Source organism: Aotus nancymaae, unplaced genomic scaffold (genome assembly GCF_030222135.1).
Source record: "Aotus nancymaae isolate 86718 unplaced genomic scaffold, 86718_ANA_hifiasm-v0.15.2.pri h1tg000032l_0, whole genome shotgun sequence".
Classification (NCBI taxonomy): Eukaryota; Metazoa; Chordata; class Mammalia; order Primates; family Aotidae; genus Aotus; species Aotus nancymaae.
The window spans coordinates 387,207-400,844 of record NW_026988445.1 but is presented as its reverse complement, the minus strand read 5'-3'; the positions used below and the strand labels follow the sequence as shown (position 1 = coordinate 400,844).

At 47.1% G+C, this 13,638-nt stretch overlaps 1 non-coding gene across 1 annotated transcript; it reads left to right on the top strand.

The window, feature by feature from the left end:
• Positions 1-13,142: 13,142 nt before the first annotated feature.
• LOC135277642 (U6 spliceosomal RNA) lies at positions 13,143-13,247 on the top strand. Its single transcript, XR_010345251.1, has one exon. It is a non-coding gene; the product is annotated as a U6 spliceosomal RNA (small nuclear RNA).
• The last annotated feature ends 391 nt before the right edge of the window (positions 13,248-13,638 follow it).

Here is a 13,638-nt window from a genome sequence, read left to right as displayed (position 1 = left end):
GGTGCTGAGTAGGAGAACCCACTCTGGGTGGGGGGTGGACCAGCTGGCCCCTAAGGTCTCTCTCCCCCCAGCCCCCAACTTCCATGCACCCTTGTCATAGAGACCCTGATAAAAGCTCCCACTGTGCCTGGGTTTTCTGTTGTGCTCAGAGGAGGGAAGAAACAATGAGCTCAGCTTGGCCAGAGGACAGGACTCATTTTACTCTTGTCACTTGCAGAGGCCTCTCCCCAAGCAACAAACCACCAGGCAGGACCAGCTACATCATCTGTGTGACCCAGTACAAAATGAAAATTTGACTCCCTATTCAAAAAACATTAACGAATTTCAAGTCAGCAACAGAAGAGCAGTAAAACACAGGCAGCTCATGAAGTCTGCTCTGTCATGAGGACCACAAAGGAGGAAATGAGGAATGGGAAGGAGCCAGGCCCTTGGGGGTCATCCATGTTCCCTCACTGTCCCACCTACCAAGGCACTGCACAAGATGCTCTTAGGAGGAGATGAGAGTAGCAAACTGTAGGCTGTGGAAGCTTAGCCCACCAAGGCCTTCCAGAACTGTGCCCTGAAGGCCAGGAGACCAGGCATCCACCGACTATCCCCCAGTGGTTAAGGGCTGCCTCTGCAGTGGGTGGAAAAGGCTTCCATGGCGCCAGAGAAGCCTCAAGGCCAAAGTTGAAAGGCTCAATGTGAAAGATGTTGCCAGGGTGAGCGTGAGTCCTGTGGAGGAGGAGCCACCCGCCATAGGGCAGCTAAACACTGAGCCAAGGGAACATGGCCAGGGGCACCTAAGACATCTGCACAGGGACCACCAGACTTCTCTAGGAACCAGCCTCCCAGTGCAGCATGGGGTGGGGGTCTGCAAGATCTGTGGACAAAATAACATTTACGTCGCTCTGTGAATTGATGTGCCCTTCCTCTCCTCACTGATTGCAGTTCTCCATTATTTGAGCTGCCTACTTTCCTATCAGCTGTGCAGTCACACCAAGAACCAACACCACGTTGCACAGGAGAGGGGGACAATGGGGTGGGATGAGTCAGCTGGTGTTTACAGAGTGTGTCTACGAGTGGACTGGAAAGGAGGCTGGGGACGGGATACAAGCTCTGCCGCCATTACAGTCACATGTTGACATGTGCAGGTGGCATCACAGAGATTAGCTGTGGTGGTGCTGCCTAGAGAGGGAGGCGCAAAGCGCAGGAAAGGGTTCAGAGCACATTTCGCTGCTGGCAGGAGGACACTGGAGACACGTGCTGCCTCCGTCCTCAGTCGCCCAGGCAGCAGCTCACCTCCAGGCTCCACCTGGCTGCATGCCTTACACTGCCCTGGGTCCAGCAGGCCAGCTCGGATCTCTTTGCCAAGTCCTTTCCTCCCCAAGGCCCTCTTTCTTGGCCACATTTCCTCAAAACCACTTTCTAGGCCCTTGTTGCCTCCCACATTGTTCTGAGAAATGGGTTGGTAAATTGCCCAGGCCAGAACCCCTGAGCCTTCGAGCAGAGAAGCAAGTTGATCATTGTTATTAATCAATCTTTAAGATGGAAGGATCCAGGCACAGGAAACTGGAATCTTAGGCAATGACCCCAGCTTAGCTCCTTTCTTGCCAAGATAGGTCACATTTCCTCAGTTTCCACATCTTGAGATGATAATCAGCTGCCATGAGATCAAATGGAATTGCACCTGAGAATGGAGTTTTCTAACTAATGGAGCTTTATGTAAACATGACATTTAATAACCACCATTTGCTGCTGTTGTGCCTTCTTCCTGTGCTCTCCCACAGCACACACAGTGGGCTTTGTTATGTGGAACTTGTTAGCTTGGCAAACTCCCATTAGTTTGGAGTCTAAACTGGACACTCAAACAGGCTGATCATGGGTTGTCTCAGGCTTGCAGGGGCACTTGATCCTGGTTCAGAGCCAGGAATGCGCAGATCTAGCTCTTCAGAGTTCCGTGGCCTTGGGCAAACTCCTTGATTTTCTATCGCCTCTCATGACTCATCTCGTGACTCATCTGACAAAGGAGGTTATTATGCCTGCCCTGTCTGCCTCCCGGGTTCCCATTAGGGTCACACTAGATGTGAATGTTTCCTCACAGGGGCATGCTAGATGGTCAAGCACTGCAGAGATGCAGGGGGTGATAATTGGAGGGGGGAAAAGCTTTCTATCCTGATGCCACAGCACACATCCTCCCATTAGGCCTAATGTGGATGGGGAGGCAGAGACAAGATCCTAAAACATTTTCAGGAACATCTGAGAGTCAGGGCACAAAAACAAATACCTTCTTCCTAGGCAGGGGTATGTTAGTCCTTATCATTATGGTGGTGGTGGTTGTATTAAGGTTGTTATGGATCAGAATAAAGAAAAGGGGAGGGGATAGAGTGGAATTTGAGTTCCAGGAAAGGAAGAAGAAAATGACAAGAAGTCTTGGGAGACCTGGCAGGAACCCAAAGGGAGGAGCCAGACAGCAGAGGACCAGACAGCAGGGGAGTGGGGAGGTGGCCAGATGAAAGAGGTGGCATGTTCATTCCTGTACCACCCAGGAATCTCCTAGAGGGAAGGAGGGAAAGCTAAGAAAGCAGAAAGCTAAGGTGGGCAGTTTTTCCCAAGCGTGGGGCCACTGACTCCCTGGCACATGCAGGCACATGTGGATGGGCAGTAGAGAGACAAAGGAAGGAGGGAAGACATAGGTTTCCTGGAAGGAGCCAAAGAACCATGGTGGTGGTTTGGAAGGGAATATAACTGCGTGAAGGGACAAGGAGGGCAGTGACCCTGTGGTCTCTCTGGGAGCAGGAGCTTCCTGCACAGGCATCGCCAACAATAGGGAGTGAAAGGAAGCCTGGACTTTATTCTTTCGTTCTTCCTTCCCTCCTTCCTCTCAGTCAATATGTACTAAGTGCTTATACTGGGTGCTAGGCACTGGGCATATGGCAGGAAGCAAAACAGACAAGGTCTTCTAGAGCGTGTATTCTACTCAGGAGAGATGGAAAACAACTGAATAAAATACAGTTGATCCCTCTTCTTCGTAGATTCCATATTTGCAAATATGCCTACTCAATGAAACTTACCTGGGACACCAAAATCAATATTCACAGACCTTTGGATTCATTCGCAGAAGTGCAAAGCAGCAGCAATTTTGAGTCGCCTGATGCACCTGATCTCATAAGATAAGCTCGAACATTCTTCTTGTTTCTGCTCTCATAAACAAGCATCCTTTTCACAATCTGTTTAATGCTGCAGTTTTTTTTTTTTGCATTGTTGTGTTTTTATTTGGTGAGTTTGCTATTTAAAAAGGCCCTCAAGCATAGTGCTGAAGTGTTGTCTTGTGTTTCTGAATGCAAGGAAGCAGTGACAGGCCTGACGGATAAAATATGTATGTTAGATAAGCTTTGTTCAGGTGTAAGTTAGTGCTGTTGGCCGTGAGTTCACTGCTAATGAATCAGCGGTATACACAGTTGTCTCTTGAACAACATAAGCTTGAACAGCATAGGCCCATTTATATGCAAACTGTTTTCAATAAAAGTTACACCAAGTGTGCCTGCCTCGCCTGCCGCCCCTTCCGCCACCTCTACCTCTTCCACTTCCACCACCACTGAGGCAGCAAGACCAATCCCTCCTCTTCTCCTCCTCCTCAGCCTATCAAGGTGAAGACAAGGATGAAGGCTGTTAGGATGATCGCTTCTACTTAATGAATAGTAAATATGTTTTATGATATTCTTAATATAATATTTTCTTTCCTCTAGCTTATTTTATTGTAATAAGAATACAGTATATATAATTCACATACAAAAACGTGTTAATCAACTGTTTATGTTATCACTAAGGCTTCCAACTAACAGTTGGCTATTAGTAATTTAAGTTTTGGGGAGTCAAAAATTCTACATGGATTTTGAACTAAACAGCGAGGGTTAGTATCCAAAACTCTCTCATTGTTCATGGGTCAACTGTATTAATTAAGGTGTCTTTAAGCAGAAACACACATAAAAAAAGGTTATATATTGAAGGATGGATGGAAATGTTGTAGCCAGAGGCTTGCAAAAACCTAACCCTGCATTTCCTCAGTAGTTCAGTATTCACTAGCTCAGTGTTCATGGTGACTTTATAGAGCATATCGACCCCAAATAATGAGGAAGGACAGTAATTTTATTTTTAAGTGCCATAAAGAAGACCAAATGGGGATAGAGTATGATTGGAAGGGGGCTGGTAATCCAGGAGGCCCTCAGGGAGGTGACAATTGAGCCAAGACTGGGATGACAAGAAGCAGGCAGCCACATGAGGAACTTTGCAGAAAATTCCAGGGGATGAGGACAGCAGGGGCATCAGCCCCAGGGTGGGAAAGCTGTGGTGGGCATTGCTGGGGCAGACTGAGAGCCTGGCTGGACAGTGGAGCAACCGGGAGAGGAAAGCATGACACAAGAAGAAGCAGAGAGCCCAGCACCTGGAAGGCCGAGGTGGGTGGATCACCTGAGGTCAGGAGTTTGAGACCAACCTGGTCAACATGGTGAAACCCCCATCTCTACTAAAAAATAAAGAAAAAAATTAACCAGACGTGGTGGTGCATGTCTGTAATCCCAGCTACTTGGGAGGGAGGCAGGAGAATCAGTTGAACCCAGGAGGTGGAGGTTGTAATAAGCTGAGATTGCACCACTGGGCTTCAGCCTGGGCAACAGAGTAAGAGTCCATCTCAAAAGAATAAAAAAAATAAATAAAAGAGGAGGTAGAGAGAAGGCCCCTCAGGGCCACAGAAGGACTTTAGCTTTGATTCTTAGCTCCACGAAAGCCACTGGAAGGTTTTCAGTGGAACAACGGAACTGATCTGTGGTGTTCACAGATGCCCAGCTGCTGTGTGGGGAACGAGCCAAAGAGACCAGGCTGGAAGTGGGGGTCCCATTGGGAGGTGACTGCAGCATCCAGGCTTGAGATGGCATAGCTTCCATCAAGGTCGTGGCACTGGAGACAGATTCAAGTCTATTCTGGATGAAGAGTTAAGCTTGATTTGCTGATGAATTAAATGTAGAAAGTGAAAGAGAGAGGAGGAATGAAGATGACTGCTGGGTTTTGAGCTGAAACAACGATGGATTGTGTGGCCATTTGCTGAGATGGGGATGACTAGGGCAGGACAATTATGAACATGTTAAGTTTCAGACACTTGCTAAATATCTAAGGACATGTGAGTGATTGAAATGAATCAAGCTCAGAGGTGTGTCAGAATTGGAGAGAGAAATTCAGAAGCAATGAAACTGGGTGAGGTCACTGAAGGTTGGTGGGCAGTTGGGAACCCCTGCAGGACTCAGACAGAAGTGGGTTGTGGCAAGAGAGCTGGGTGTGCAGACAGGGTCCACAGAGGTGGGAGTACAGGCTGAGAGGCAGCTGATGTTTCTGGCTGTGGAGGTGGTAAAACGGGATCTGAGAAATGTGGAATCTCAGGGTTTAGAAACCGAGGAGGCACCCCCTGCAGCCCTGCTCTGCAGAAGCTGGCAGGAACACAGCCTTCCCGTGAGTAACAGGATCTACCACCCAGCCGGGGGCCCATCCACAGCTCCTCCAGGCCCTCGTTCTGTCCCACCTGACACTAAGCACCTGAGCTGGATTATAGCTGGCTCGTATTTCTAACCAGCTCATTTCCCTATGTAAAAGATTTTTTGCTACTGGGCTAGACATCCAGGAAGAGGAATGGAGTAATTACCCTTAGGTAATGGGGAAAGAGACAGAGGGAGGAAGGACTAGCTGGCAGCCCAGGGCTCTGGCAGTAGCTGTGTTGTGCCCAATGAATCGGGAAGGGATGATTCACTGCCTTGAGGCAGCATGGCGAGGTGGTCAGTGCACAAGTTCTGGAGCCTGACCACTTGGATTCAACTCTTAGTTCAACCATTTACTAATTGTTGTGCCTCTTCTGTCTGCAGAAGAGTGCCAAGCACATAGTGTGCTCATGGAGTGCCTAGAACAATGGCATATAGCAAACACTCAGTAAACATAATCTTGAGCTGGTGCTGAGTCCATTTCACATCTGTCTCTGACCTTCCAAGCTGCCAGTCACTCCTGCACAAATGAAAGGTGGCTGCTGACTGGATTAAGGTGTGGCAACAACGTGATAGACACACACCTGAGCTCTGAATCAGGCACAATAACGGTGAGTTTCATAGAGCCTGTGTAATCACTATGCTTGCTATAATGACATCCTTGATCCCATGACACTGTGCATTTTTCACACTTTTCATTCTATCTTATGTATTAAGCTCTCTCCTAGGTCTGCATGATGAGGAGTGCAGGGTTTGTGAATGACCACAAACCTGGTGGCTTCAAACAATAATCTTTTTTTTTTTTTCCCCATAGGTCAGGAGACCTGAAGTCCAAAATCAAGGTAGCAGCAAGATTGGACTCTTCTGAGGGCTGCTGAGGAGAAACCATCCAGCCTCTCCTGGCTTCCGGTGCCTGCCAGCAATCCTTGACTTTCCCCAGCTGGTGACACATCACTTCAATCTCTGCCTTCATCTGCCCATCGCCCTTTTCTCTGAGTCTTTCTGTACCCGTTCTTTTTCTTCTAAGAACACCAGTCATTCCATTCTGGGCCCACCCTAAAACCAGGATGATTCCCTCTTAGGATCTGAAATTAATTATATCTGCAAATAATCCAAATAAGGTCACATTTTGAGGTGTAAACATGAATTTTAGGGGGACACTATTCAACCCACTTTATCTTTTCCGTGGCCCACTGGAGCAAGAAAGACAAGTATTATTACTGCCTATGTACAAGCTGGAAAGCCAGGGTCTAGAGATGAGAAGTTAACTGGTTTATGGTTATATATTTAGTTGGTGGGAATAGATCCCAGATTTAAATTCCTCCTCCAGGACTGTTTTCCCACCCAAGTTTTTGTTTGTTTTTTGATTTTTTGTGAGACAAAGTTTCTCTCTGTCACTTCGGCTGGAGTACAGTGTCACTATCACAGCCTACTGCAGCTCCTGGGCTCAAGTGATGCTCCTGGGCTCAAGTGATGCTCCCGCCTCAGCCTCCCAAGTAGCTGTGACTATAGTTGTGAACCATGGTGCCCAGCCCCCACCCAAGTTTTACACACATACATACACCTTGTATGTATTTTATGTGCAAGGAAGACAGACAGACAGTGAGGCAGGAAAGAGCTGCTGGTCTTGTCTGTCCAACTCTCCTCTCTCGTCTTCTGGCAAATCAGCTTTGGCCTTTTCCAATCACGTGGCTCCATGGAGGCAACCAAGCTCTGGGAGGGTCTTCTTCCTGGCACAGGGGCTCCCTGGGGCCCAACACTTGACACCCTTGAGTGCATTCGACTGATCCAGAGATGGGTGTGTGATTCAAGCTGAGGAAAACAGAGCCAATTAGCAATTTAGACCTCAGGGCCTGACTGGGTGAGTCTCAGTCTTGTCCTAATGGCAAAGCTGGGAGATCAAGCTGCTGGTGGCCCTGAGGACAAGGCCCGCAGAGAGAAGAGCAGATGCAGGGCATACAGAGGGAGGCCTGGTGGACCTGGAGATGTTAGTTGCAGCTGTCCCAAGGCCCTTCCTATGCCTTGGTTACTTGAGCCAACATATTTCCCCCTTTCCCCGTTTTGCCTAAACAGGTTCACATTTGTTTTCTGTCACTGGCAACCATAGCAGTCTGAATTATCATCTCAGTGCAAAAATAAATGTTAGCTCATGTTGGTAATAAAGAGGTCAGTAAAAAAAGAAAGAAAGAAATCAAGCTGGGCAATGTTAGAAATCAAGCTGAGCATGGTGGCTCACACCTGTAACCCCAGCTACTCAAGAGGCTGAGGCAGGAGGATTGCTTGAGCCCAGTAGGTCAGGGTTGCAATGAGCTATGGTTGCGCCACTCCACTCCAGCCTGGGTGACAGAGCAAGAGACCTATCTCTAAAAAAATTAAAAACAAGGAAATCATGTTTGATTTTCAATTTAATACTTGAGAATGAAGTATTTAAGTAAATTAGTGTGTTTTAATCAGGGGGTTAACAAAAAAGTATTGTTTATTCATTATAAAAGAGCAAAGGTTACATGTTTAAATAGTCTCTCTCTCTTTTTTTTTTTTAGACGGAGTCTCGCTCTGTTGCCCAGGCTGGAGTACAGTGGCCCAATCTCTGCTCACTGCAACCTCCACCTCCCAGGTTCAAGTGATTCTTCTGCCTCAGCCTCCTGAGTATCTGGGACCACAGGTGCTCATCATCACACCTGGCTAATTTTTTGTATTTTTAGTAGAGATGGGGTTTCACCATGTTGGCCAGGCTGGTCTTGAACTCCAGACTTCGTGATCTGCCCACCTCAGCCTCCCAAAATGCTGGGATTACCTTCGTGAGCCACTGCATTCGACCATAGTCTCATTTTTTTAATGGCTTCATCTTGTAGTAGACAGACTTATAAAATGGTTCCCAGTGATCCCCATATCTCAATACTCTTATCCTGTGTAATTCCCTTTTCAGGATAAGAGGAGAGGAGAGGAGAGGGTGAGTTGAATCTGGTAACTTGCTTCTGACAAGTAGAATACAGCAAAGGTGATGGAATATCATGTCTGTGATTAGGTCACAAGAGATTGTGATGCAGGCTCTCTCTCTTGCTGGTTTTGATGAAGTGAGCTGCCATGTTAGAGAGGCCCACATGGCCAGGAACTGAGGGTGGCCTCCGCCAACAGTCAGCCAGGAACTGAGGCCCTCGGTCCAGCAGCCTCTAAGAAACTGAATCCTGCCACCAACTGCTTAGAAGCAGATCAGTGCCCAGCTGAACCTTGATTGCAGTTGGGTCAGACTCCCAGCGAAGCTATGCCCAGATTCCTGACACACAGAAACTAGGAGATAATAACACATGTCTGGTTTGAAGCCACTAAATGTTGGGGTAATCTGTTACAAAGCAATAGATAATGAATTCAACCCTAGTAATGAAAGTCCCATTATATAAAAAGCAGGCAGATTTTTTTTTTTTTTTGAGATGGAGTTTTGCTCTTGTTGCCCAGGCTGGAGTGCAATGACGCTATCTCAGCTCACTGCAACCTCCGCCTCCGTTTCAAGCGATTCGCCTGCCTCAGCCTCCCAAGTAGCTGGGATTACAGGCATGCACCACCACGTCCAGCTAATTTTGTATTTTTAGTAGAGATGGCGTTTCTCCATGTTGATCATACTGGTCTTGAACTCCCAACCTCAGGTAATCTGCCTGCCTCAGCCTCCCAAAGTGCTGGGATTACAGGTGTGAGCCACCACGCCCAAACAAGCAGACAGAATTTTTTTAAAAAAATCAACAGAATAAACAAATAGAAGTGAAGTCAAGGAACTGCTCTGTGTACTCAAAGTACTTAAGTATGAAAATTCCTTACTTTAAAAAAACTGATATATATTCAACGTTATTCCTATCATTTATTTTCATGTGGTTACCTCTGAAAAACAGCTGGAATGTGTTAGATGCATTTGTGCTGAGCCCATGGATGTTTTCAGTCCCATGAGCTGCAAAGAGATGATTCTGAGAATATCTTTCCTATGGCACAATATTCAGTTCAGAGGATTCAACTTAGAAAAGTTTTCTTAGAAAAATACTTAAAGGACTTTGCATCAATACCTGTAACATGTACAACAAGGATAGAGTAGGTGACTATGAGTGTGTGTGTGTGTGTGTGTGTGTGTGTGTATACTTAGCTTAAGGAATGTTTTTCATACAGCTATGTTAGGAATACAGAACCTGTAGGGGTATAACTCCACCAAGGGCCACTGTAATATGAAAATTAAAACTCAAACGCACAATTCAGAAAAATTATGTGACTACTCACATTTTCAAATTAAAACAGGTAACATAAAGCATTTCATGTACACACACACATGCATACACACACACTGCAGATTTCAGTTCTATATCATGCATAGTTGGACAAGGTAGAGAGTTACAGAAAGAGAGGAGATAGAAGGATAGACAAAAGGAACATGGGCCAGGCACAGTGGCTTACACCTGTAATCCCAGCACTTTGGGAGGCTGAGGCAGGGGATAGAGACCAGCGTGGCCAACATGGTGAAACCCCATTTCTACTAAAGATACAAAAATTAGCTGGGTATGGCAGCACATGCCTGTAATCCCAGCTATTGGGAGGCTGAGGCAAGAGAAACGCTTGAACCTGGGAGGTAGAGGTTGCAGCGAGCCAAGATTATGCCACTGCACTCCAGCCTGGGCAACAGAGCGAGACTCCGTCTCAAGAAAAAAAAAAATGAGCATTGGGAGTTGATGAGGAAAAACTTTTGTTTCAGAGTGGTTCACTAAGTAAGGCCTTAGAACTTTTTTTTTTTTTTTAGCTATAGGGTGCTTTTATTTGCCAATCTTATTGAAGGGCTGGGGTTGTTTTCATCATGTATCCAGTGTCTATAGTGCGCTGGGTGCCATCCTTGCAGCTGGGCTAAGCAGTGAAAAACAGAGCTCCTGCCCCTGAAGCATCCTTAGAGCATATGCACACACAGCACGCAGAGCCAGACGGTAAAGGGCTAGGAGGCAGGGTGATGACTGCTAGGAGAGGGAGGTGGACTACCGTGTTAGTCTGTTTGCATTGCTAAAAAGAAATACCTGAGACTGGGTATTTTATAAAGAAAAGAGTTTATTTTGGCTCATAGGTCTGCAGGCTGTCCAGGAAGTGTGGCGCCAGCATCTACTTCTGGTGAGACCTCTGGAAGCCTACAATCATGGCAGAAGGCGAAGGGGGAGAGGGCAAGAGAGAGAAGGGAAGAGGTACCAGGCTCTTTAAACAACCAGCTCTCTTGTGAACTAATAGAATGAGAACTCAGTACTGCGAGGTGGACACTAAGACATTCATGAGGGATCCACCCCCGTGACCCTAACACCTCCAACCAGGCCCTACCTCCAACACTGGAGATTACATTTCAACATGATATTTTTTGGAAGGGACAGATATCCAACCATATTAGCTACTAAAGCAGAGAGAACCAGGTCTGACCCAGGTTAGGCTGGGGAACAGGAAATTCCCTGAAAGAGCAGATGCCTTGATACAGGTTAGGAGGGCCCATGATAGTAGTCCTGGCAAGAACAGTTACAGGCCTGAACAGACACAGGCAATGCCACAGAATAAAATGGAATGGCTTCTTGAGAGGGACCCCAAGATTCCCGCAGTTTGCAGTTCATGACGTTGCAGGGATGGAGGATACCATTAACTGAAATAAGGAAAGAGAATAACGAAAGAGAATAGATCTATGGGCAAAAGGATTTTTCCCCAAATAATATAATCTGATCATATAAATATCTGATATAACCAAAGATTCTCTATAGCTTTCAGGGTTACATTCAAACTGTATTGTTTCGCATATATGGCTCTCTACATTCATTCTTCTTTAGTTTATTTCTTGTCACTCACCCAAGTTCATCCTTAGATCCAGCAACATAAAACTACCAGTAGTTCTCAGCCACGTTCACTGGCTGTTGAATGGTATTGCATGTGTGATTCTCTCTGCCTAGAAAGCTCTCTGTTATGAACATCTGTTGCTTTACTGTTCTCAGCATCCACCCTTTGGTTACCACCTGCCTCATTCCATGTGGTCCTAATGGAACTGCCAACCACAGTATCCTGTACCCTGGCCCCAGTGCTGGGTAGCAGATCCAGGCCCCTTCAATCACATCCCCTGACCACAGTGATTGACCTGGGATTGGCCCATGTCCCAAGCTGGGCCCATCAGAGCCCTACCCTGGGATTTTATATATGGGTGCTGGGACAGTTCTCTCTTTTTTCTGGAGCCATAAAAACCTGGTGGTGGGCCGGGCGCGGTGGCTCACGCCTGTAATCCCAGCTCTTTGGGAGGCCGAGGCGGGTGGATCACGAGGTCAAGAGATCAAGACCATCCTGGTCAACAAGGTGAAACCCTGTCTCTACTAAAAAATACAAAAATTAGCTGGGCATGGCGCACGCCTGTAGTCCCAGCTACTCGGGAGGCTGAGGCAGGAGAATTGCCTGAACCCAGGAGGCGGAGGTTGCGGTGAACCGAGATCGCGCCATTGCACTCCAGCCTGGGTAACAAGAGCGAAACTCTGTCTCAGAAAACAAAAACAAAAACAAAAAAACCTGGTGGCTGTAAGCCTGGAACTGCCTGTGGCCAGGGCCCTCCTGCCCCTGCAACCTGGAGGAAGCTAATCTGATTAGGAGAGAATGAGTCCAATACAGAGGAAGCAGCAGCAGAGATGAGTGTGAGGCTCAGCAAACCTGAATGCCTGTGTGTCCGAGGCCAGCTTCAGACAGTCGTGCCAGTTATACAGTTCCCTGGTTTGCTTCATCTGGCCTGAGTAAGGTTTCTGTCATTTGAAATTGAAACCATTCCACAGCCAAAATCCCAGTTTCTTCGTCTCACTTTCTACACATTCTTCAAACCTCAGTTCCAGTCCTGTCCCTCCAGAAAGCCTTCTCTGAAGGACCAGTTGCTCTTTCCCTCCCAGTACAATGCTCTTCCCTGGGTCCCCATAACATCTGTGCATATATCATTTGTATCCCTTAGCAACCAGACTGGTAATAGGCAGTTCACATCTCTGTTTCCCATCAAGTCATAAGTTTCTTGAACCTCATTGTATTGACTTCATAGTTAAATATCTGGTGCAGAGGAGGTGTTCAATCAGCTTTTGATGAAAATCAAGTTGGTAGTTTTCTGTGGAACACTCAGGTGTCTGTGATGTATTTGAGTATTTAAATCACAGAGGAGGGCCGGGTGCAGTGGCTCAGGCCTGTAATTCCACCACTTTGGGAGGCCGAGGTGGTCAGATCACCTGAGGTCAGGAGTTTGAGACCAGCATGGCCAACATAGTGAAACCCCATCTCTACTAAAAATACAAAATTAGATGGGTGTGGTGGCGCACACTAGTAGTTCCAGCTCCTTGAAAGGCTGAGGCAGGAAAATCACTTGAACCCAGGATGTAAAGTCTGCAGGGGGCCGAGATTGCTCCACTGCACTCCAGCCTGGGCAACAGAGCGAGACCATCTCAAAAAAAAGAAATAAATCACAGTGAGGCTCCACTTCTGTGGACCAGGAGGAGGAAACCAGGGGGCAGTGGGCAGTGGGAGGAGAGCAAGTGGGTACAGCCCTCAGTCACTTTCCAGTGGCTTATCCAGGAAGGGAAGGACAGAGGTAGAGTAGCAACTGGAAGGACAAAAGGGACTTTAAGATTCCAAAGACTGCTCACTTCGGCAGCACATATACTAAAATTGGAACAATACAGAAAAGATTAGCACGGCCTCTGCACAAGGACGACAGCAAATTTGTGACTGTTCCATATTAAAAAAAAAATAAAAAGAAGAAGATTCCAAAGACCTGGAGTATTTATATGTTGATGGGATGGAGACAGAGGAGAGAAAAGATGAGGAGGGAGTAGAAGCAAGACCATGGGACAAGGGGAGGGGCTGGGCCCAGAGCACAGATGGCAGGAAAAGGAACAAGAGTGACCAACAGACACTCCAGTTTAGACAATGCCTTAGATGGTGAGAGCAACCTCACTCAGCCTCCCCCAGGCCACAAGGTAGGGAAAAACAGAGCCTCCATATTTTTTCCTAAGGCTTCCAAAGCATTCGGCTTTCTTTTTCTCAGTTACCCTTTACCTCCTAGCAAGTGGAGGCCCATTACCGAGCTTAAGGGGCCCTTCTGGGTCACTGGCCTCCACTAGGTCCAGGTCTC